This window comes from Camelus bactrianus, chromosome 5 (assembly GCF_048773025.1).
Source record: "Camelus bactrianus isolate YW-2024 breed Bactrian camel chromosome 5, ASM4877302v1, whole genome shotgun sequence".
Lineage (NCBI taxonomy): Eukaryota > Metazoa > Chordata > Mammalia > Artiodactyla > Camelidae > Camelus > Camelus bactrianus.
Window position 1 is genome coordinate 5,911,778 of NC_133543.1, and position 26,131 is coordinate 5,937,908.

The 26,131-nt window shown below is 44.6% G+C and overlaps 2 pseudogenes; both read left to right on the plus strand.

Annotated features, from left to right (window-relative positions):
- LOC141577679 (trafficking protein particle complex subunit 9-like) overlaps window positions 1–26,131 on the plus strand; it is a 141,119-nt pseudogene that overhangs the window by 18,244 nt on the left and 96,744 nt on the right.
- On the plus strand, window positions 14,410–15,193 carry LOC141577678 (trafficking protein particle complex subunit 9 pseudogene; annotated as a pseudogene).

Here is a 26,131-nt window from a genome sequence, read left to right on the forward strand (position 1 = left end):
TTTTTCATTTTGGATTTATTCACCCAGTGTCTTGCTTAAGCTGAAAAATACATTTATTTCACTAGAATATTCTCGGATTCTTTGTTTCACACATCCAGTTGTTTAATTCTTTAAAAATCATTTTGTGTTTATAATGCCTCCTAATTTCTATCAACTCTAGGTTCCCAGTGGCCTGAGCCATGCACCAGATTTGATGTAGGAACTGTTCCATCAAAAGAAATCCCTTTGCCATAATATCTTTTGAGGAAAATATTATTCTTTAAGGCTCTAACAGTAAATCGTAGAACAAAGCATGGAACATTTATTGTAGTTAATACATGTTCATGCAAAAAGAAAAGATATTTTCATTAAACAATGTTGATTTTAATAACTTTTACTAATGTGAATATTATTATTCATAATTTAAATAACCAAATAAAACCACAGTTATTTATTATGAAGTTTGAAAACTATTTACACTGTCTCTCAATTAGAGGTAGCTTTATTAGAAGACTGAAGGGTATTTAAAAGATGGAAAAATACCCATGATGACACCATCATTTTTATTAACTAAATATCAAGAACTGGGCAGGGTTAAGATTTAACCATCTGCAAGCTGTCAAGTTAGCATGAGGTAGTTTGTGGATGCTGCCAGAAGACAGGAGTCTCCCTCAGGATCAGAGACAAAGAACTTCCTGCCAGCACAGCAGGCAGCTTGGGGTTCATGTTCATGTTGGTTCCTGAGTTTCTTTCCTTTTGCTGTTGTAACAAAGGACCACAGACTCAGTGGCTTAAAGCAATACACATTCATCGTCTCACTGTTCTATTGTGCAGAAGTGCAAAGTCATTGTCAGTGGGCTAAAACCAACGTGTGGCCAAGGCTAAGTTCCACACGGAGGCTCTAGGGAGGGATTCTTCCTCCTACCTTTCCCAGCTTGCAGAGGTGTTCACACTCCTTGGCCCAGGGCCCTGTGTCACTGTGACCTCTGCTGCCCCTTTACATCTCTGTATCTGCCTATATAGATATAAAGGAAGAGTCTTCTACATCTGGTATGGACCGTTTTTCCTAAATGGACATTGTATCTCTATGTGCAGATTAAAACCCCTTCCCTCCATGGTGTGGTGGCATCAGCTCACAAGATTACCACTCTGGGCTTTAAGTGTCCTCTTTGTATTGTCACCTGGGAACTTCTCTTTCCATAGTTAGCTCTGTGTTACATTTGTTGTTGTATTTTACCCGGTATTACTGAAAGTTTTACTTAAAAGGGAACCTAATTAGCTCTGTTTACCTGTTTCCAGAGCTGAAAGCTTCAGTTCTAGAGTATCTGTTTGATTTCTCTTAAAAATACATTCCAGTATATTTCTCTGGTGAAAGTCTTTACCCTGTTATCTATTCTCCCATAATTTCCTTATTTTCTTGAATATATTAAAAGTATATATTAAAAGTATTTCATAGCCTTTATTGGTAACTCTGATGCCTACATCACCTGGGGGTTTGCATCCTTTGTCTAATGTTTCTTATTCTCATATTATCCGTTATATAGTCTTGACATGTTGCATGTCTTGAAATTCTTTATTACATGGCAGACATTGCAAATGAAAAATCCATATGTTATTTTCCGTGAGAGGTTTTCTACCTTCCTGTTAGGCAAACAGGGTGAGGGACTGATCATGTCTCTCCAATCAGGCGCTGAGGTGGATCAGGACTGAAGTGCCTTTTTTCTTAAAACAGCTTTGAGGTATACTTGGCAAAGTAATTTTCACACGTATAAAGTGTACAGCTAATACGTTTTGACATAAGTATATCCCCAAGAAACCATGACCACATTCAAGAGAGTGAACATACCCATCACCCACAAAGCTTCTCTCCTGCCATTTGTTGTCCCTCCCTCCCTCCCAATCTCTTCCCCTGGAAACCATTGATCTGCTTTCCATCACAACATATTGGTCTGCATTTTCAACATCGTTGTATGAATGGATTCATGCAGTATCTACTCTATGTTGTCTGACTTCTTTCATTCAGTGTAATTATTTTGAGAGTCATCTGTGTTGCTGTATTAATAGCTTATTTGTCTTATAGCAGAGTATTGTTTTGTGCTGAGTTTTTACTGAAGAGTTTGTTGTGAGCAGTGTTTGGATAGACCATCATTTGTTTCTCCATTTACTTCTTGATGGATGCATGGGTTATTTACAACTTGAGCTATTATAAATAAAATTGCAGTGAATATTTGGTTACAAGTCTTTATATGGACATATGCTTTTCTTTTCTAAAGCACCAGATGAGGAATATCTGGGTTATATGGTAGATAGGTATTTACCTTTTTTAAAGAAACTGTAAAAGACTGTTTCAAAATGGTTGTACTACTGTAAATTCCTTGTGGTGTGTATCAGCTCTCCTTGCTCTACTTCCTTACAAGCACTTTGTAAGGTCGGTCTTTCTAATCGTATTCATTCTTGTATGTATGTGTACTAGTATCTCACTGTGGTTTTTAAAAGCATTTCTCTAATGACTAATGGCATCTTTAATCAGCATCTTTTCATATGCTTATTATCCATCTGGATATCTTTACTGAAGTGTGTTTTCTGGTCTCATTCATTCATTCAGGTGTTTGCATTATTATTGAGTTTTGAGACCTCTTTATTCTGGATCAGATACAAAGAGAGACCTTTATCAGATATATGATATGCAAATAGCTTCTGTCTATGGCTTGTCTTTTCATTTGCTTAGCAGTGTTTAGAACAACTTTGAAGAGTCTTCATTTTGATAAAGTTCACTCTATCAGTTTCTTTTTAAAATAGATTATACTTTTGGTGTCATAGCAAAGAAATATTTGCCAAACCCAAGGTTATAAAGCTTAAGCCTATGCTTTTTCTCCAGGCTGTTTTGTAGTTTTAGATTTCCTATTAAGATCTATGATCCATTGTGAGTTAATTTTTGTATATTTTGTGAGGTGTGGATCAAAGTTCATTTTTTTTTTTTTGCATATCACTCTCTAATTCTTCCAGCACCACTTGTTGAAAAGATCCTTTCTCCACTGCATCCTTTTTGAGAATCAATTGTCTATATAAGTGTTGGTTTAGTTCTGAACATTCTATTCTGCTCCATTATTCTATTTTCCTGTTTTACACCAACACCATACTTTCTGATTACTGTAGTTTAAAAAAAAAAAAAAGCTGAAAATCAGATAGTGCAAGTTTTCCAAGTTTGTTTTTCTTGTTCAAAATTGTTTTGGATATTTGGGATCCTTTGAATTTTTATATGAATTTTAGAATCAGTTTTAAAATTCCTTACATCCTGTTCTGCCAAAATTCCACCCATGTCTTTGGCCATCTCCAAAGCCACATTTTCTGAAGAAGTCTCTCTAGATCCCAGGTGAAAGGAATTTCTGTTTCATCTGTGCTCCAATCACATTTGATTATATTTGATTACATTTATTCATATTTGGCTGGATGTACTTGTGTGATCTTTCCTGCCATATAGTAAATCTCTCAAGATTTGGAATCTTGACTTGGTTCCCTCTGTCTGCTGAGAAAACTAGTTCTATGCTTTGCAGGACAGCGCCCTGCAGTAAGAGCTATCTGCAAGACACATCTAGCTCATTGCTTGCATATCGTCAAGGAATCCTGCAGATTTAGAATTGTTTATTGATTGTTGTCTCCAAGACGGCTCAGCCTTTTTCATTTCTATTGCTACTGCTGCAGTTTCAAAGGACAATGGGCTAATTATTTTCCAAATATCAAAACATACTGTAATTGAGTTGTGACGCAAATTATGTGCTGCTGTTTCTTAACAACCTGCTTAGTGTTCACAGGTAACTTCACTCATGGAACTTTTGGGAGAATGTCATATCCTCAGAGATAGCAATGCTGTCTTTGGCGACCTGAGCGGTAGTATCTGAACTCACTCCTGCTGTTTTTCCAGTGCCCCCTGTAGCCCTCCTCCAGCCCTCCATGTGGGGCCTGCAGTTCTGCCCTCGAAAATCCTGTTGCTTCTCAGGAAGAATTCCCTATGAAGCATATTCATGTCCTTCTTGTGGGGACATTCAGTCCAGAGACCTGACAGCAGGGGAAAATGTTTAGACTGCTTTTGGTAGAACGTAAATTCTTCCATACTTGTTAGAAGCAAATCCAATGAGGAAAATGTGTTGGCATCTAACAAATCAGCATAAATGTCTGATGAGGAAGATCAGTTTCCCCATCCCACTCAGGCGTCATGTTGATGTGACACTCACCTTGGCTAACATTTTCTCCTGTGAGCAACGTGAAGTTCAAGACGTTATGAATGGCTTTTTGTTTTTCTTCCTTAGTCTTTCCACATTCACTGTGTCTGGTGAGATTATATGAATCCTGCTTATTTTCAGCCCAGCACTAAGTTTTTAAAAGGATCACGTGTTTAAAAGGCTAGTGGACAATTTGTTAGAAGATCAAAATCCTTAGACTTTGGTCCTAGAGTTGAATCTTGGTTACTGGTGAATGAGAATTCCCGTTAAAATTTTAAATTCAGTGATATAAAGTTTTAAAAATAGTTATATATTAGTCAATTTCATTAAACACTATAGCAGTTATTTACATTTAAGCCTGTCTCTGGGGCAATTTTGCAATGATTCCCTCCCTTTATTGATTCCCTCTTTTTCAGAATCCTTGAGAGGTCCCTGTCATCATTGTCAGTATCATCATCATCATCACCATCATCATGGAACTGATTCCTCTGGGAGATTCTAGGAAAATAAAGAGCCGGACGGGGTTATGTGAAGGTCAGTGTGTGCATATACAGTAAGAAGAGTTTTCAGACATTAGATTCAAGATACCCTTTCCATTTAGAGAAGAATGTGGTCATGAAATCCTGATGTGCTGAATGAAGGAAGTGATGGGAACAGGGTAGTCAATGGAAAGGAGGAGGAAGTGAGTGAAGCGGGGAGCATAGAGCCTTGGATAGGTGATCAGCACATTGGTGAAAATGAGGGGAGTGTGATGGCAGAATCATGTCCCTCCCCGGCCACAGGGTAGCCACCTGTGACATGTTACTGTACATGGCAAAATGCATGACAGATATTTTAGGACAAAAATCTTAGAGGATTTCTGTCTTCTAAATTGTCTATCAGTTAGCGTTTTAAACCCATGATACATTATTAAAGATTAGTGCAGGGGGACAAATAAAAAGGATTCATATAATCCACCAGACATACTGAATGCAGAAAGGCTAAGGAAGAAAAACAAAAAGTCATTCATAAGTGCCTTGAACCATAAAATTCTCATGAGAGGAAATGTTACACAGGTGAGTGTCGCAGCCACATCCATAATGCCTGAATGGGATGGGACAAGGGGATCCTGAGATGAGACAATAGGGTGAGCAGCCTGGATTGTCCAGGTGGGCCGAATGTATTCACAGGGGTCCTTAAAATGGAGGACATTTCCCAGCTGAGTTTAAATTCAGAGGGAGGTGTAGCCATAGAGCAATGTTCAGAAAGGCTGCTGACCATGAAAATGGAGGAAGTCGTGGGGCACAAGCTAAGGAAGGTGGGTTACCTCTGGAAACTGGAAAAAAAAAAAAAACAACAACAAGGGAACATTCTCTTCTAGACCCTCTAGAAGGATGGAAACCTGCTGCTACCTTGAATTTAGCACAGTGAGAACTGTGTTGGATCTCTGACCTCCACCGCCATAAGCTGATAAATCTGTGCTGGTTTAAGCTCTTAAGCTTATGGAAATTTCTTACATTGGTAAAAGGAAAATAACATAGTGAGCCGTAGTGTAACGGATTAAAGGTATAGGATGGGGTGTGGAGAGGATTCTGACATTTACACCTAAAAAACAACCAGGTGAAATGGGAAGGTGTTTTAAAGAAGACTTACCTGGCAGGGCTGTTAAGCAGACTGGAGCGAGGGGAGCATTGGAGTTAGAGGAATCAATTAAATCTCTACAAGAAAAATAAGGAATAAAATGTAACAGGGCTTCAGTGATAGTGGATGTAGGAATGGAAATGGGCAGAGAGATATAAATATTACTTTGAAATTAGCTACAGGTTTGATGACTGCATGTTGGGGAGACTTAGCCGATGTGTGGACTGAATGTTTGCATCCCCTCAAAATCCGTATGTCGAAACCCCATCTCCCAGAGTGATGGTATTGCGAGGCGGGGCCTTTGGGAGGTGATTTGTAGGATAAAATGAGGTCATGAGAGTAGAGCCCTCATGAATGGGATTAGTGTTCTTATGCAAGCCCCCAGAGTGCTTGCATCTCTCTGCTCTCTGGGATATGAAGATATTGGGAAGACAGCCATCTTCGAGCTGGCAATCCTCTCAAGGATACATTGACCTTGAAAGTCTCAGCCTCCAAACCATAAGGAATATGCTGGTTGTTTAAGCCACCCGACACGCGGTAATTTGTTACAGCATCCCAGACTGACGAAGACAGTGGAGAATGCCTCTGAGTTTGGCACTGATTGCCTGGAGAATGCTGAAACCCAGGGAAGTGGGCAGCACAGACGTTTACTCATTTAATCCTGCCAACACAGTAGGAGATAGAGTCCACATATTCCTCGCTACTTAAAAGGTAAGGAAAAAGAGGCACAAATAATAACAACGACAACAAAAACAACAATAATTTGTCCAAGATTCACACAGAACCCCCTGGAGGCAGAGTGAGAATTTATACTCAGGCAGGCTGGCCCAAGAGCCCCTGCTCATAACTAATAAGTAAGATCACCTTGCTTATGTGGATCAGTTTTTTCAACTGTGATATGAGGATACTGTGTCTAGTAACTTATAATTCCAAAATACATCACTGTAACGGAATCATTAGTCACAGGCCTTACAAACCACAGAAACCTACACATACAAAAATAACTCGTTAGCTCAAGATAACCAATAACGTTTTTAAATATTATACCTGCTGGGCCTTTGCAATAAAATGTCTTTTTATAATTCTGTCTGGCTACAGAATAACTTCATAATCCTGCATGTTGCTGGTGGCTCCCATGTTGGACAGCACGGGCCTAGAGATTTTAAATTACTTGCCCAGACTCACCCAGGAAGCTCGTGGTGGGATCCTAGCTATAGTCTGGGACTTTTACTTCCTATCCATCAAGTCCCTCATGGAAGTTTAGAAGCTTCTCCTTTGGTGCCCAGCTGTTTATCCGTACTTATAACATCTTGTCAGGTGTTCCAGCCTGCTCCTGAACATCAGCCAAAACCCACTTCTGCTCTATTTTGTCCAGGTAATACCTTCTAGCAACTTCCATTGCCTTCTTGGCATCAGTTCTTACCTGGAAGGGTAGTGGCTAGAGGTGGAAATGTGTCCACATGACAGGTTTTTCATAAACATAGCAGGAGTGTTCAAGAGAATAAAACGTCAGGAAGATGAGTAGAAGCAGGTCATTTAATATACCAAATGGGTACTTTCAATGTCTGTGTTTCCGAGTCCAGGCTTGCTCTGCTCGTGCATTACAGGCCAATAAATCAGGAGACCAGGTTTTGGGGCAAGAAATAGCGACTTTAATTTGGAAAGCCAGCTGAGAAATGGTAGAATAATGTCCTGAGGAACCATCACCCCAAGTCAGATTTCAGGCTCTTCTTTTATTAAAAATGGGAAGTGGGAATGCTTGGTTGTTGCAAACTTGGTGTATGAATTCTTTGTTGTTAGAATCCTTTGTTCTTGCAGCTCTTCACCTGGGTCACATCCGTGTAAACCTCCAACAAACAAATGTTATTTTCTATTCTGTAACTTGTTATCTTCATGTGAATAGAAAAGTGTTAATATCCTTCAAAGTCAGAGCCTTGAGAATAGGTTCTCCTGTATATTTCAGGCTCTAGGCAACATTGTTTTACAAAAGGTGCAGAACCAACAAGACTAAGCCTAGGAAACAGGGCACAGGGTTAAAGTCAAAGGAAGAGATCTAGTATGGAGTCAGATTTTTTCTTTCCTATTTCAGTAGTGCCATGGAGAAGGCAGTTTGGGCAGCTTTTCGTAGGGTCCTGGAGGCTTTCTCTCTCAGCCTCTGTGTGCCTCTGTTGAAAACCCTTCATAGCTATCTAGCCTGCTGGAAAACCACTCCGCCTGTTTTGCCCTGAAGATGTGTTCTGTTTATAACTGATCTCTACTTCTTGGAAAACAACTCAATAAAAACTCAGTTGGTTTTCCACCAGCCATGGGCAGGGGTGAGGAATAGCACTTTATTATTTTATAAAAAAAAAATAAAAGAAGTCTTAAAAGAGCACTGGGCACATAGGAGAGAGTCAATAAATGCTTCCTGGCTAAAATCAAAATTGATGGCTCAGTGATTCCATGGCTGCTGTATTTGCTGAGCTTGCTACTCCTTTGCTCCATTACACATTTTTTTTAACTGAAAAAGAAATACATGCATGTGGTTAAAAAAATTCAAACAGAGCACAAAAATACACAAGTGAAAGAAGTTTTCCCTCATCGTCTCTTCTTTCAGCCCTCCCTGGAGATGCCACTGTTTACAATCCTTTGTGTGTTTTGCAGATATGCTATGCACATTCCGTCCTATGTATGTAAATTCCTTTAAAGTATTACTTATTTTTAACTTAAAGGGATTTAAAACCTCAAGTGTCTTCTGCCCTGGTAATAGAAAAGAACAAATCTGACTCCATATTAGATCTTTTCCTTTGAGTGTAACCCTGTGCTCTGTCTCCTAGGCTTCATCTTGCTTGTAAAACAATGTTGCCTAGAGCCTAAAATATACAGGAGAGCCTATTTTGAATGCTCTGTCCTTTAAGGATATTTAACACTTTTCCATTCATATAAAGATAACAAGTTACATAATAGAAAATAACGTTTGTTTTGTTGGAGGTTTACAGGGATCTGACCCAGGCAGAGAGCTGCAAGAACAAAGGATTCTAACAACAAAGAATTCCTACACCAAGAAGATAGCAACAACCAAGCACGTAGGAAAGGAGCCTGAATTCTGACTTGGGGAGATGGTTTTCCAGGACATTAGTTTGCCATCTAGGTCTACAGAAAGTTGCTACTCCATGCCCCAACACCTGGTCTCCCAACTTACTGGCCTGTCCTGCACTAAGGAGAATGAATTTGGACTCAGTAACACTCCTATCTTCCTAGCAAGCTGGGCACTGGAATTGAGGGCAGCTATCCCACACCCAGGGACATACTGTGTGCCCTTTATGGTTCCCCGAGGGTGAGGTGTGGTTTACCCTGGAAGGATGGGGACTATGCACCAACACTCAGGCAGTATGCTCCTCGGATCTGACCTCGTACCTCCCGCTCCCCGCCAGCACAACACCTGGGACAGTGGAGGTAAGGCAGAGATCTTGCCTGCCTGTGTCCCAGCATGTAAAAGGGGAATATGTACTCTTTCCAAGGTAGTTCTGAGCGACAACACCTGCGGGTGCTTGGTTCCCAGAGCAAGAGAAACCCAGCTCCACTTGGGAGCAACGGGTGTGATCCCCATAGGGGTTCTGCAGAGGCCTTGGGTGGAGGGCTGGACCAGGGAGGTAAAATATGAGCTGCGGGCCTTAAAGTGTTAGAGAAGTGTGCAGAGGCAGGACTGTTGACTCCTTCAGGATGCCCCCAGAGTTAAAACTATTTCTCTCCATCTCTGCTACTCTCCTCCACCCTCCAGATCCCTGCCTTCTCTCTGCTCCTGTCCATGTCTCTTCCTCCACTTTTCCCCTTCTCCCGTCCTCTTCCCATCTTCTCCGTCCCTTGCTTCCCCACCTTCTCTCACAGAACTCGGAGAGGATCGCTGGCCCTCCTGCGCATGCGCAGTCTTTGCCAGCTGGAATGAGTGTTGGAAGCTCCAGCTCCGAGCCGGGGAAAGGCCCCAAAAGCTCCTCAGCTCTTTCGCCCGGTAGGACATTTGCTCCTGCCCCGGCGCCCCGGCCACAGCTGTCCAGGGCCAGGTGTGCACCTGCCGCCTCTCGCCCCAGCCGGGCTCCCCTGTGTCCGTGGCTGGCGTCCCTTTCCCCTCTCCCACCCGCGAGTCCTCTCCTCCCGGGCTGCCTCTCCTCGGCCGCCGGCCCGTCCCCGCCCCTGGGCGGGCTGTGTCCCGGGCGGGTGGGGTCTGCGGACCCGGATGGGTCGGGCGGCTGGGGCTGGGGCTGGCCTCCGAGCGGGGCTACAGCCCGCGTCCCCCCCCGTCTTTCCCTGCCCCGCGACCCCGGGGCTGCCCTCCTCTCCCTTTCCCTCTCCCTGGGGACCAGCTCAGTGGCGTCTGCGCTGCTCCCCCAGCTGAGTGCCTCCGGCTGTAAACCCCAGCTTCTCCTGGTGGAGTCGGTAAAAGGGAGCGTCAGTGCTGAGCGAGCTTCCGTCTCCTCCCTCAGTGTTTCTGCCCCAGGTAAGTACCTTGAACACTTTCACGTGTTATGATGGCGGTGCTTGATGATGTCACTGTTTTTATAGTGAAAGGGATTACAGTGTTGAAAGCAAGGCTTGGTTCAGTTAAAAATCAGCTGAAGTCATGAGGCTGTGACATCCTCCATCCTTCCCTCTCCCAGGGTGAAACGTGTGACCGTCGATGTTAAAAAAATAGTTACAGTCCCTAACTAGCCCAATCCAGCTAGGGTGTGTTAACAGGAACAGCACCACCAGAGGCTTTGTAGACTCAGGGACATTGCAGTCCTAAAGAGCTCCTGGCAAAATTTGGTTTGTTTTGGTTTTTTTGTTCTTCTTAAATTGTGGGGCAGACTAGTTGTATAGAGGGAAAAATAATTGTCAAGAAATATTTTTTCATTTAACATCTTTATTGTGATATTGTTCACACACCATGAAGTCCACCCACATAAATGCTACAATTCAGCAGCTTTAGCATATTCACAGTGGTGCAACCATTAATATTCCAGAACGTTTTCATCACTTCAGAAAGACCAGTGGAAATGAATGACCTATCCACACCTTCCCAGTGCTGGTTCTAAAGAAGTTTCTTGGCTGTTCCTGACCATAAATTATCTTGTTACCCATAAAAAATCTGGTAGGAAATCTAAACAGAATTGTATTGAATCTGACTATCAAAGCAAGAAGAATTAATGTCTTTATGGCATAAATTTCTTCTACCCATGAATATATCTCGGACCCTATATTTTCATATTTCCAGAGCCTGGCCCATGGGAAGTCCTCATTAATTGTTGGGTTTGTGAATGATGAGATACATCGTTAGTTGCAACTGAAGCCTTTCACAGAAGAGAAAAGAAACTCACTGAAGCCAAGTGACTCTCTGATGGTCAGAAAGAGTGACAGCCAGTGCTGGAGTGATCCAGTGGACTTGGTGTTTGTAACCAGAATTCTCCAGCACCTACAGCTAAGGGGATCAGAGTATTCTTTTATTTTTTCTAAATGGCGTTGCTTTTATTTTTACTTATTTTTTAAAATTATTTTTTATTGAAGTGTAGTCAATTTAGAATGTCAGTTTCAGATGTACAGCAGAGATTCAGTTATAAACATATGCATATGTTTCTACATATGTTTTATATTGTTTTTAGTACAACTCATTACAAGAAATTGAATATAGTTCCCTGTGCTATATAGTAGGTCCTTGTCATTTATTTTATATTTATTAATGTGTATCTGTTAACCCCCCTTTTCCTGCCTGCTAACCACAGTTTGCTTTGTATGTCCATGAGTTTATTTCTAGCAGCATCGATTTTCCTAGTAATATATGCTGGTTGGCTGCTTTCAGTTTCAGTAATTCCACCTTATCTGTGGGCATTTTCCTTCTGGTGCGCCTGTTTGTGTTTTGCACACGTGATATAAGAGTTGTGTATTTGGGAGAACTCCAGGCCTCGTGTAGTGCCTGGTACAGAGCACCCACTGAGCTGATGCTTGAACTGGGAAAAAAAACATAGTAAATGTTGGAATTTCCACTATGGTTGAGACTTCCAGGTTTCTATATCCGGTTTAGCCCACCTTAATGTTGGCTGCACCCATACTGGGTAATTTGGTGGAACTTCATGTTATGGTGGTGTAGAGACGGGGCCTTGTATGCTTCTTCTCTTTCCGTTTTCTAAGACTCATTCTCCTGGGCCTTCCAGATCCTCCCCCAGCAGTGCCCAAGGCTGGCTTGGTGCTGCGCTGAGGCAATATTTGTTAATAAGGCCATTTCCTCATCTCTTCTGAGCCTCCGTTTCCTTCTCTGCACAATGAAGACATAGACTAGAAAAGTGCTTTTCAGTTTCTTTTAAGCCATGTTTCCTTTGAGAAACAGAAAATACAAATCTCTCCTCCCATTCAACATATACATTTTGACACATCCTCCAAGGAGTGACATAGCTCTTTGTGGAAAATTGAAGTGATTGTGATTCCAGGTGGCACAGAAAAGACTCTTCAGACATTTACTGCAGGGAGAGGGCAGTAAAGGGGCAGTATATCCCACTTTCTATTGTGAGCACTGGAACAGGGGCTTGGGCTTATATACAGTGTTCGAAGTGGCCTCTCTCTAATCTTTTTTTTTTTTTTTGCCTCTCTCTAATCTTGCACAATGTGATAAACTTCTCTCCCTCAGTTTCTTAATGCGACAAGTTGGGGTGATAACAATTTAAGTCTTTTGTGAAACATTATACACGTAAGATATTTGTTTCTCGGTAGAAACAAAACCTGCGAGAGAATCAGGGATTTCTTTAAAAAAAATAAAATCTTGTCCACAGCTCTCTGTCTGTGTCTATTTTGAAGTTCCTTGAGGGTGAGGGTTGGGTCTAAAGTCCATCGTGGGACAGGTGGCCCATGGGTCTGTGTGCCGCAGATGGCCCCCTCCTCCCCAGGCCTCTTCCTCTCAGTCCAGGATGAGGTTCCCTAGTAGATTTACACAGAGATCTTGTGGAAATGGCTTTTCATTTTATTGTTTCATGAAGAAGGGCTGCCATCATGATCTCTGTGGTCAGGTTTTGGTGACCTGAAGGCTATGCTATTACGTTTTTCTATTTAATAAAAAGAAAAAAGTTACAAGTACAAAATTAGGCCTACGGTGGTGGCAGGGGCTCTTGAAAGTGGGGACCATTAGCTTTGTTAGCTTCAGGTGCAGGGGCCTCTGGCCATGAGGACACATCATCGTGCTCTGAAGTTGGAGGGACCAGTGGGCTCAGTGGGAATGTTTACTGAGTGTATCTCATGGGCTGGGCATTGACCTATTTCTACTGTGTGTTCCTTATTTGAGACAGTGAGCTCATTTAACCTCAATAGCCTCTTTAATAAATTAGACTTTTTATTTTGAGATATAATGTAGATTCCCATGTAGTTGTAAGAGATAATATGGAGAGGGCCTACGGACTTTTTGCCCAAATTTCTTTAAATGTTCCATCTTGCAAAGTTGGTATACAATTCAGTAATGACTCACTAACCCTTTGAGGTTTGTGTTATTGCCCTCATTTCTATTCATGATTAAACTGGGGTTAAGAGGAGCACACAGGCCTGCCCAGGTCACCCATGGTTAGTGTAGAGTCTGGTGAAACTTGGGCTTGGGATTTCCTGGCAGTATCATCATGATTCTCTGTGGCAGGGAGCAGCATTCACATTGCTTGATTATTCATTCATTCAACAAGCATTTATTGAGTAAACTCTGTGGGTCAGATGCTATCATAGATTTATCTGATTCTTCAGCAGTATGGAGAATCCGGTAATGTTTCCTTCTTTTTTTTAATCTGAGAAAATTAGCTCTGAGATGTTATAAACCGCCAAAAGGAAATATACCTCATAAATGAGGGATAGTAAATTTGTACAGTTCCTTCTTCTTATGCAGGTGGTACCCTAGGCATTTTACATTTGTAAAGTTCCATAATCCAGATATATTCTTGTAAGGCAAGGATTTGTTTTTAATTGAAGTATACTCATGTTTACAATGTTGTGTGAACTGCAAGGTTTTTTTTTTTTTTTTTCTTTGAATTTGGAATTCAAAAAATATTTTTTGAGGGGGGTAAATAGGTTTATTTATTTGTTTCATTTTTTTAAAATGAGGTACTGAGGATTCAACCGAGGACCTCATACATGCTAAGCATGTGCTCTACCACTGAACTGAACCCTCCTCCCCAAAGCAAGTTTTCTTATCAAGTATTCTGCAGCTTAGGAGTTCAAATAAATTGGAGTTGAAATCCAGGTCTTTTGATCCTACTGTGTTTCTTTGCATTATATCCTGCTGAGGGGTGTGGAAGCAGTTCCTTTATTCATTCCTTTATTCAGCAGTTTTGAGCACTGACTTTGCATCAGGGCCTGGCTAGGTGCTTGGAAACAGAAAACAAGAAATGACCCTTTCTTCAGAGGTCGGAAGCCTAGACCAAAAGCTGCGTAATGTGATCCGACCTGCGGTAGCCATGTGCAGATGCTGAGGACAAACTGTACCCCCGGCTTTGCTTGGGCTCCCCCTGCCTTCTGACTGGTACACACCAGGTCACCGCAACCCAGTGAGGCCCGCAGCCCGCAGCACAGTATGTACCTCGGTCTCCTCTTCCCTCTCGTCAGGGCCTGCAACATGAACATCCCTGACTACGTGCAGTGTGCTTAGGACCACCAGACTCTCCCCGTGGTGGTCCAACCCGTGGGGATCATCTCAGAGGAGAATTTCTTTTGCATCTATAAGCGAATCTCCTTGGTGAGGCAGATCATCCCTTGCGGCTCGCAGTGGGAACACTGTATCCACTACAGTCACCACTATGCCCCGAGAATGGGTGGAGCGACTTCGAGACCCACCACAAGGTCGTGGGCCTTGTCACCATTACCGACTGCCTCTTGGCCAAGACCTTCGAGAAGCTCCACGTGCAGAGGAGCTGTATGGCACCACGCTCTATGACTCTCGGCTCTTTGTCTTTGTGCTGCATGGGGAGGTGGCCGAGCAGCCGCGCACCAACGTGGCCTTCAATTTACGAGGACTGCAGGGTGGTGGAGAAGAGGATCGAGGACTTCACTGAGTCTCTCTTCATCATGCTCAAGTCCAAGTGGCTGGACTGTGCATCCGACAAGACTGGGGACAAGATCCTCCTGCTCTACATCCTGTTTGAGAAGGAGGACTTTGTGGGATTGGACACAGAGAGCAGGAAAGTCTACCTGGATGCCCGGACACCCTGGCTGTGTGAAGGGTTGCTTCCCTACATCCAGAAAGGGATCAGCAAGGAGGAGGGCTGTCTTGTAGCCAAGGCGTGAGGGAGGTGAAACCCGCCGGTTTTCAGACGTTTAAAAGTGAATCCGCCTTTGTTTCAGAGAGATACTTTTAGGGTTATTATGGACACTTACTCCCGCTTTTCAGCCAATTCCCCTTGTGTGACCCCTGGAGTTGCTGTCCAATAGAGTAGCCAAAGCCACTGATGCTAGGAGAGCTGGGGAGGAGGCTGCTCTGAGCTGAGATGTGCTGTAGGTCAAATGCACATCAGACGGTGAGACTTGTCTAGTAAAAAGAATGTAAACTATCTTGTTTCTTTCTTTATTGATTACATGTCAAAATGATAGTATTTTACATACTGTACAATAAGTAAGATATGTTCTTAAAATCAGTTTCTAGGGTTTTTTTTGGGGGGGTTACATTTTTAAATGTGGCAACTGGGAAACTTTCTTTACATGGCTGTCATTTCATTCCTGTTGGACAGCATGTCCTGGGACAGTCTCATCCCTTTGCTTATAGATGTCATGCTGAATCCTGAGACGCAGAATGAGGTGCTGGTTGAGCTGGGGGTGGAGCCAGTGTCTCCTGCCTCCCAGGTCCAGCACCTGCACGGCTCAGGAATTCTCTCCCTGCCTGACAACCACCATGCCCATTTAGGACAACAGAAACACTGCCAGGGGCTTCCAAATGAGCTCCTTACACAGGGAAAGGCGTGTCACGGAGCATGGGGCACAGCAGGGAAAGATTCGTCCTCACTTTGTCCCTGTGATTAGGTCAACGGACCCACTTTGCCTTGGAAGTGCAGACGAGCTCTTCTGGGCTGCCTACCCCCCCACATTCTGCTCTGTTTCCCTGTGTATCTATCGAGATTTCCCTCGGGAAGAAGAAGGTGAGATGCCTTTGCCGAGAGGTGGTCCCCCTTTGCTGGGGAGAGTGTGGGAATCTGTGCCACCCCGACCTACGGCCTCGGGCCTTGAGTCTGGAGAGGGCTCATGGCGGTCCCAAAGGTGACGGTCGGAGGGCCTGGCACGAGCTGCCGGGCCTGATGTGGAGGAGGGTTTCTGCGATTCTCTGTGAGTCTTAAATCAGATTCTACTTTCTGGTTGTTGGTAAGTTGGAGGAGAAGATGCCAGAGAATTGATAAAAAGAAAGTCCAGACCAGTCCTGTGAGTGACAGGCACAGGGGACCCGAGTCCCACCTGCTTGTGGTGCCTGGCGGTCTCTGGATGAATTTTCACTTCCTCCCCTGACATACCTCTATATCTTAAGGAAGGGGCGATGCTTGTCGTCTCCATGACCTGTACTTGTCCTCACAGGGCCCTGTGATCTACACGGCTTTCTCCCCTTCTGCTTCTTGTAGATGAGCTGGCAGATGTAGTGGCCTAATCAAAGCTGAGGACACAGATGCCAGCACCGTGCCACTCCCAGGCTGGCTCCATTCCCGTTACCTGTCACCACCTGCTGAGTCCCCAGGCGTCAGTCAATGTCGGTACATCGGTGCAAGGTAAGTAGGGACCAACATCTCCCCCTGGACATAATGGTGGGTGAGCAGTGGAAGCCTGGAGCCCTGCCCCAGCCCCCTGACCAGTGCCTACTCTTTTGTCACAGGAGGCACTGGTGACATATTTGCTCAGCAACTGCTTGGCTCTGAGTCTGCAGACCCAACAGAGAATACCAGCTTGTTTTTGCCTTTTGAAGTCTGTCCTTGGGATTTGGCGGAGTAGCTGGTTGTGTGCTTAGCCCATAGTGGTTGACACTGTCACCATTGTTTACCCAGATTCTTGTGTACCAGGCATGGCTCCCGGCATCAAAATACAGCAGCGCATTAAACCTCCCTCCTGGTGGGTCTGTCTGTTTTGGTACCGTAAGGGCTCAGCCAGCATCTGAACGTCAGTGAGATAACGCGGCCAGTGAGCTCCGGTCAAGTAAGTTCTCCTCCAGTCACTTTTACTCCATTGTTTCTTTTACTATTACACAGTCATTAATTTTTTAAACAATGCTTTGGTGCAGGAACAGAGCCTAATTCTCTCCTGTTACTCTTGGTGGGAGTGAGTAAAATTGTCCAGCTTGAAATGCGACCACATTTTGTAGCTCAAAAGCTGTCTACACGCATCTAGGTGAAGTTTAGGTTTGGGGCGCTGACCACGTTGGGGTCCCCCGGCAGCGCCGCTCGCCTCAGGCCCCTGCCTTCCCTGGAACAATAGGTGAGGGTGGGTCTCACCGTCCCCTCGTCCCTGTCCTCACCAAACTCACGTAAATTCTTGTAATTGCTCTCAGTTATTTTTGTTCTCATGTGTTTCTAATTTTCGCTGTTCCTCTTTTCCTTTTTCTATTTCCCTTTCTATCTTGTACCGCCCTGTGAGCATGTTGTTGCATCTGAAATGTGGACTGTGCACACACTGCATTGGAAATAGCGAGATTGTCCTCCGTGCTATCCCCATCGCTTTAAAAAGCAAAAACCTTAACAGTTGCCTTGATCCATATATTATCCTAGTCATCTTTTTATTTTCTAGATTTTTGGAATTTTTGCTTTGTTAGCACATCACCCACTGGTGTTTGATACCTGTTAAAATCCTTGCTTTGAGGAACCAGTTTGGTCCTTCTTATGTTTGGTGACAAATGCGCCCTTATTAAATTTGTTTGATTGTTTTGAAGAAGTGAGATGTGAATTGATTTAGGCGGCTGCTGAGGGATTTTTTTCAAGGAGTATTTAAACTTGGAATGTCAAAATATGCAGCATCATCCTTGATTCTGGCTTTTAGACAAACGTGCTTGGCACGCGGTTCAGGGCTGTCGCTGTGTGACGTGCGTGACGGAGCTTCCTGGCCGGCGGTCACTGGTGAGAAAGTGGCAGTCTCGGGGGTGAGCAGCTGCAGGGGATGCTGTTGGAAGAAGCAGTCAGCGGTTTTTTGTTTTTTGTTTTTTCATTCACCTTCCCGGTGCCATTTAATTTACTTTGCCTTCATAGAGAGGCAGGAGCGGGTCTAAACTCCATGCCACTCTTATTTTCCCTTTACGAGGCTGGTTTTTCTGAGTATCAGAACAACATGGACTTCTCCTAAGTAGCTGGCTCACTTGGATCTGGTGGACACAGGGACCGCTAAAGGGGACTGTAGCTTCCTCTGTGCTCCAGCCGGTGGACATTCAGAGCCGGGTCTGTGGTTTGCCTCAGCAGCCATGCAGTCCTCCCTGCACCAGCCTTTACTATTAACCCATTATGGCAGTAAATAGCTGACTCCGTGTCTGTTGCAGCTGACGTCCACCACTGACGGCCGTGTCGTTAGTTTGCGGTAGTGAGTCTCCAACACCCTAGTCAGCTGTGAAGTGACCTTGCATTCTCACCCACACCCTGGTTCATCTCACCCGGGGGAAGGGTTTGGCCACCACCGTCATGCTGGCCATGAGACCTTGTTTCACCTTTCATGCCCTGGCCCAATTGTGGACACTTCATCCTTCACTGACTTGGTCTCGCTTGAGACAGGCCAGACATTCTGAAAGAGCCCATCACATTCTGGGGGGGAACAGAACACAAGAATCGCAAGTAGGAGTCTAGGCTCTCTGGGTTGGCAAATGCAGGCTGGGATCTGTGAAGGCTGGGCTGTGCCCTTAACAGGCCTTTCCCGTGGCTCCCGAGAGCCCAGGGGTCGGAGTGAGAACAGCCTAGCCTGGGTTCCCCCATCCTCATCTGCTCACTGGCAGGTGTGTCTGATAACTAGGAACTCCCCCAAACCTCGGGCCCTTCAAAGTTCAGACCACAGGAGAACCTTGAGTCCCTTCTCCTGGGCCTCCTTTGTGAGAATCCAGTGCCTTCTGAGGTGACCAGAGGCAGGAGATGCCTCCCCATCCAGGGAGCTCTCTTCGGAGGACTGTGACGAACTGCACCTTGCTGTCAGCTTGTGGGGTTCCATCCGTGGTCCTTGCAGAACCAGACTTGAGACTGGCTTAGCAAAAGAAATGACAAGACTGATTCCAGGGCAGGGCCGGGGGGAGGAACAGGGGAAATTGAATGTGACCTCAAACACCTAGGTGGGTTCTGGGTCTGTTACTAAAATTGGGAGCCTGGGAGGTACCTGCCAGGAATCGAACTCTAGAGTAAATGGTGGACATGAGGCATTTTTAAGATTCCATTTGTCATCCAAGTTAGGACTTCAAAGAGGCACTCGGGTCTTTGGCCCCGGGGCTCAGGTGAAGGAGCCAGACTAGAGATACACGTTGGGAGTCGTCATTCTTAGCTGGTGTTCACAGCCGTGCAGGTGGATGAGCTCATCTCGAGAGGTGCAGACTGAGGCTGAGGCGGGTCAGGGCTGTGCCTGGGTTGGAGGAAAGCCCAGACCATGCAGCTTTGGCGTGTCACTCAGTGGCGTTTGGGATTTTCAGAGCAATGGCATTTATCCTTAAGGGTCTTGGGGTTGGGCAGGTCCACCCAGGAAGAAATCTGAGTGGAGGGTTGTGGCCACGCGTGCGCATCTGGGGATGAAGCAGAGGCTGCATGTTCCAGGAGGGGAACCTCCTCGGAAGATGGATTCGGAGTGGGGAGTGTTGAGAATGTAGTCACACTCACCTGTGAGGGAGGGACAGAGGCCTAGGGAGTCTCCACCCTAGCGGACTCTCTTTCCCACGAACAAAAGGCCAGCAGACAGAAGATTTGAGGTGAGAAGGAGCCAAAGTGGAGAATGGTGGTTGGACAGTTCTGGAATTGTCTCCCTGCAAAATAGAGTTAAAAAAACCCAGACTCTTAAGAACATTGATAATGACGTTGGAGGAGATAGTTCTTTTCTGGCCTCCTAAGGGTAAGACATGTATCCGGGGATACACAGGAGAATCGGGCAGTCTGGTCCGGGGCTTGACCATTACCAGGGGGAACAGGGCAAGTTTAAAGGGGGAGAAGGGCAGCGGAGGGAAACTAGCCAGGTCTCGTGTCAGGTAGCAGTCGGCCTCACTACTTGCGTGTTGCATTCACATCCGTGCCTCCCAGGTGGGCGGTGGCAGCCCCCGTTTGCAGATTGGGAAGCCTTCTCAGAGGGGTTAAGGAATTGGTCCATTTCGCGGCTAGTAAATGCTGTAGCAGGATTCAAGCAGGGCCTTGTCAGACTTCAAGGGCATGTTCTCTCTACTAATTCCGGTACCTCCATGTTGTACCTGGATTGGTGAATTGGGTCAGTATTGGAGCCTTTCACAAAAAGTACGATTTAAGTGCCTCAGGACTCTTTCCCAAATCTCAGTGTTCTTTAATTGTTCAGAAGCACCGCAGTGCTTTTCGCCCCACAGAGGTAAGGTCTTACTCTTTTGACGATGATGTGGTTGCAAATGACGTACAGGTGCAAAACCAGACTTAGCAGCTTCTGAAGGGAATCTCTCCAGTTCTCCCTTGATAGACTTTCTTCCACGGGATGTAACCTGCTGCACCGTAGGTCTGAGCTTTCTGTATGGAGTGAGGGTTTGATATCCAAAGTTAGCAAATAAGGGTCAGATGGAGAAAATCGACGTTAACAATTTATTTTGGGGTTTCATTAGACAAGATGCACTATCGCTTAATGGCCCATATAACGTAAGTAATTGAGGACAGAACATTGCATTCCTTACTTTCTAATGAGAGCTGTCTTGCATCGTAATGTTGTCTGCTTTGGAACTTCAGCTCAGCCAGTAGGGCACCTGTCAGTGTGTTGGTGTGATTGCATTTACACAGTGCATGTAATCTGGGCTTCCTCTGCCCCAAACACTCCAGTGCAGAATCATAGGCTGTAGCCATCACTTAGTTATACAAATACTTCTACAACAATATGATACAAAAAAAAAAAAAAAAAAACAAAGAGAGAGAGAGCGAGAGAGATTGCCTTTATCAAATTTCCTTTGATTTTAACTGCAAACTGTTGTTGAGCAACTCTGGTTTCCTTTGGATATGAATATGTACATTTCTTTGCATGTAACTTGGATTTTAGACTAGAACACCAACCTCTTGCTTTCCATGAGCCACAAAACTCATAGCCAAATGACATACGTATGAAACATTTTATTCTTTTCTTCTGAGACAGAATCCTTGAATCTGGGACTTGGGTTGTGATTTTGCTTTTTGCTCTTCCCACCCCTCTTGTTGTCTCACTCCTTTTTCCCACGTGGCCTCCAAGAGTTCATGGTCTCAGAGGAGCAGGTGGACAAACACCAGTAGGTCGCCAAGCAGTCCTGCTGTAGAGGGAGCCCAGCCAAGAGCTAAAGGACTTCATCAGAGAGGGCTTCCTTGAAGAAATGGGCTCTACATTCAGTTATGAGGACAGAGTAAGAGTCAGCCAGGAGAAGGAATCAAGAGGGTGACTCAGGTGGCAGGAGCAGCCCGAGTAGAGGCCTGGAGGCTTGTGGGGTGGGGACTCGGGGAGAGTGCACTGTGTGGTCCAGGGTGGAGTGTGCCCCTGCTTGGGAGGACACTGGAGTGGGCCTAGGGATGGAGGGCTTAGGAGGAGCTTGGTTTTTTACTAGAATTGACACAGAAGAGGCAGTGAAGTTTGTCAGCAGAAAGTGACCCTCAGGAGAGGTACTCCTGGTTTTGCTTCTGATGTTCTACAGAAAGAAGGGGTCGGGGTGGGCGAGAGTAGCTCTGCCCGTCCCTTTGAGACCCACCCCTTCATTCATTTATTCATAACACATGCAATTCTGAGTGTCCAGGGGAGAGAGGGTGGACTCACAGTAGTAAGCAAAATGTATTGCTTCTTGAGAGTTTAGCAGTGTCAGAAGTTGTCTTAGCGTAGAATGTTCTAGGAACACAGCAGGGGCACCTAACCCAAAGTGTAGAGGTTCGAGGGAAGGAAGGCTCCCTTGACAAACAGTCAAAATGGGCTTGGAGGCAAGTGGGAAGTAGCAGCAGTTCAGGGGGCGCCTGAGGTCATTGGGGACCTGGGTACTGAGGTGAGGCTGGGCGAGCAGGGTCGGGGGTGGGGCTAGAACTCTACCAGGGAGCCTCTGAAGGGTTTGAAGTGGGGGTGATGTAATCAAATTTGTGCTTTGGGAAGGCTGTCCTGGCTCCGTGTGTGTGTGTGTGTGTGTGTGTGTGTGTGTGTGTGTGTGTGTGTGTGAGTGTGTGTGTGAAGCAGGGAAGAGGGGGAGAGTGCCACCAACTGGGAGGGTCATTAGAAGACCATTGACAGGCTGGGCGGCCACCAGTGGGAGAGGGGCGTCGGGGCTGCTTGGGGACGGCAGGGGCAGTGTTAATGCCGGATTTCCTCATGGGGAGAGCTTATTAACGGGGACCCCCTAGCGGCACCTTGTGGCTGGAAGAAAACGGATGCAACCAGGTGGACTTTTCTCTTCTTCCCTGCATTGTGTGATGATCTAAGCTCAGCCAACATTTGGAAGAGAATAGCTAAGTTTCAGGGTAGCACAGGACATTGTTGAGCTCGTTCGAGTGAGATCTGATAGGATTTAGTCTTGTGTTGAGATCTGCATGTTCACTTAGCTAGAAACGTCCCGTCATTTGGATTTCCATAGGGGTATTTATTCTTGATAAAGATTGCTTTCTTGGTGAGAGGAAATTTAATACAGCTGCTGTGTTTCTCAAAAAAAATCTTATCTTTTAAGAAATTTAATATTCAAAAGAATAGCAAAATTTAAAAATGATAAAGTAAGGCTTTGGTGTAATTTCTTTGGTTTCTGAGTTAATGTAGCGTTAGAGCCTTTGCATTATTTAAATAGCACATCCTTGTCAGTATTTAAAGAGCTGTTAGTGAGCGCCCCAGGCCCCACTTCTCAAAGCATCATTAAATCTTGCTCTGAAATAGTGAAGTCATAAAGGTCTTGTTGGCAGAAGCCAAATAGTTGGTTTATAATTTGCAGCATAGCACCCTTTATAAAATAATAATAGGTTCAAAATTAAGAAAGTGGAAAATAATTGATTTTTTTAAAGCTGAAACATAATCTTTCTTGTGTTAATGTTGCAACTGGAAATTTCGAAAAGAAAAATCCTACTGTAATATCATCTACGTGGAATACATATATGTCTATCACGTTTGCAATGTAACTGCGCAGTGGTTTTTGAAGTCAGGACAATTCCAGCTGAGTTACTGGCAGTGATGGTTGCTGGTTTTCAATGGAAGACCCTAAATTTGCCTTCTTAGCTTTATTCTTTTCTTTTCTGTTCTCTCTCTCTCTCTCTTTTTTTTTTTTTTTTTTTTTTTTTGTAGTGAGAGGGCTCAGTAGTGCTTTGCCAGCATGATTTTGGGGCAATTTGGGGGCAGATATCGTGCACAAGCAGTGAGAAATTTCCATGCATTTTACTTTCCGGACATCACCATGGAACATGTGGGGGTTTGTGCCTGCAGGCCGGGATGCTGCAGGACTCCCTGGTCCATCACCGTTATGTCTTGGAGCTGCTCCAGTCAGTGAATGACTTTCTGTGTCTTGGAGGTAAGGTGATCTGATGCAGATGATCAGATGTGTAACTAAGTACTGTTACTTGAAATAGAAAACCTATCAAAAATGGCTCTAAAATACAGGATGAGGGAGGAGAATTGGCTGAGCTGCTTGCATGGGGAATATTCTCAGGTGACTCTCTCATTGTGTCTCCTGTCACTCCCCCCCCAGCCCTGCACGGCAGTCATCGTGAAGCAAGCATGCACTTTCTCAGAAACGCGCTGAATTTCCTTGTGCCTCTGTTTGTTGGCTTTTTTTTTTTTGAAAGCACATCTTGCCCTTTGCTTAAATGCCATCCCTGCCTAGTCACCTCTTACACTCATTCGTTTGGAGCTCGTCCATACATAGCTGCTGAATGGATGAACAGAATGTAGTATCTCCATGTAGTGGAACATTATTCAGACGTAAAAGTGAATAAAAAAGAAAAAATAATTAAAGGGGAATATGAAAAATGCCACCTGCTCTGGGAAGTCCACACTGACTGCTCAACCCGCCCTTTTCCCTTTGAAACCCAATCACTTATGCTCCTCTCTACTCTTTTTGATAGTACTTACCACCTTCTAATAAACTTTAACACTTTCAAAAAAAAAAAGAGAGATGCTGATACCACTTCAACCTGGACGAGCCTTGATAACAGCACGTTAAGTGAAAGGAACCAGACACAAACGGCCACATATTGTTGAATTCAGTGATCTGAAATGCCCAGAATAGGCACATGCAGAGGCAGAGGGCAGGTGATGGTTGCAAGGGGTTGGGTGGAGGGGGGTAGGGGAGTGATTGCTAGTGGCAGGGGTGTTCTTATGGGATGATGAAGTGTTCTGGAAATAGATGGTGGTGAGGGCTGCACAACCGTGAGTGTGCAGAAGACTGCTGAGCGCTGTCTCTGGGAGTGCCTGTGGTTGGGGGCGGGTTTATTTTGTTCTCATCCGTGAAGAGTCATCTTGTGCTGAGGCCATTCTACTCCTGTGAGTGGTGAGGGTCAGAGACTTTGCAGAGTCATGTGTTATTTTCCCACTTGCTGAGTGTAGGCAAAAAAGGTTTAAGCCTGAGAAAGTGCTCCATCTGCAGAAACGTCTTTTAGTTTTGCATGGTGTAAAATTCTTGAGAGCTTTTTAATAGTTGAGGACAGCCTGTGGGGGGGAAACAGCCCGTGAATCCTGGGTGAGTCCCAGAAGAACTGCGCTTCCCTCCCTGACACGGGTGGGGATTTCACCCCCGTTCAGGCAGTGAAGGGCCCAGACCCGAGAGCAGAATTGACAGTCGTGAATATTTACATGTATCCGCTGCTTCATCTTGGATATTAATTTCAAGCTGAGTCAGTATGTGGCGGCAGCCTCATCCTACGTCAGGAATCTATAGTATCTGCTCTTTGAGGTGAAGACCTGACAGACTTGATTATTTAACAGTCTCCCTTGAATTGATATGTCAGATTCCTTTCTCAATAATAGAACAGCAGAATTATAGACATCCTTTATTGCCGATGTGACCTGGAGCAGGTTTAGTCTCTGTGCCTCAGTGGCCTTATCTTCGGTTGGGGAAGATGATAACAGTGCTTCCCTCAGAGGGTCTGGTGAGGGGGGAGTGAGAAGCAGAAAGGGAGGACTTACACGTGATGCTCATGAATGACCGAATTTAGTGCTCCCAGCCTGGTGAGGCCTCAGGGGCATAGATGGCAGAACAGACCATTCGTAGCCGGAGCTCGATCCGTGTTGGCAGCTGTTATGATCAGGATCACCCCTGTGGGTTATCAGGCAGTTTTAAGACTTGGTAATATGAATTCATGAATAATGTTAAAAGATTAGACAACTCAGATCCGGTTTACATAGTTCTCAAGAATTCCTGTGAGAAATGGATATTTTTTTCCCCATCTTAAATCTGAGTTGATTCTCTAAAAAAATTCTGCATTCCTCCACCTTTTTGAGTTAATTCTCCATTTCTTAAAAAAAAGTTTTTAAATGGAGTTACTGGTGTCTGAACTGAGGGCCGCATGCATGCTGAGCACATACTCTCTCAAGTGAGGTATAATCTCCCCCCTGATTTTTTTTAAACTTTACTTTCTTTGTATGCAGAGGTTAGTGACCTCTAATTCTTTTTCTGGAGACTTGTCCATGAACCTGTAAATCTATAATTAGTGGACAAAATTTGATTTATTAAAAAAATCAATTGAACATTCTGCAATCCATTCAAAAGGAAATGCTCATTGACATAAAATGTTTCTCCTTTATGGTGATTTCTAATTTTTGGTCTGCCTTAACTTATTAAAAGTAATCCTCATCATCATAATGACCAAGCTTGCTCTGAGTGGACACTTACCTAAGGCTAAAATGCTTTCCTCATGTTTTAATTCATAGCAGGTGTTTAAGGGTAGGTATCAGTGTCTCCTTTTCTGCAGCTGAGGGGTTGAGAGATGGGGCAGCTTGTCCCAAATCTCACGCAGCTGGCGCTGGCAGGCTCAGGGCTGGAACCCAGGCTGCACAGGATGCTTTCTCAATGGCTCCTCTGATCAGCCCCAAGTTGAGTGGTTTCCCGAACTCCTGTGAGTCCATAAATGAACGATTTTAGCGATCTCAGCTTCATGAAGCCTTCAAAGGAGAGACACCAGTGAGAATGTTAGACAGAGTGGCATAAATTAAAATTGTACATTTTCACAAATGTTGCTTTCTCAGGCAATGAGTTAAAAACTTTATATTTTTTTATTTTA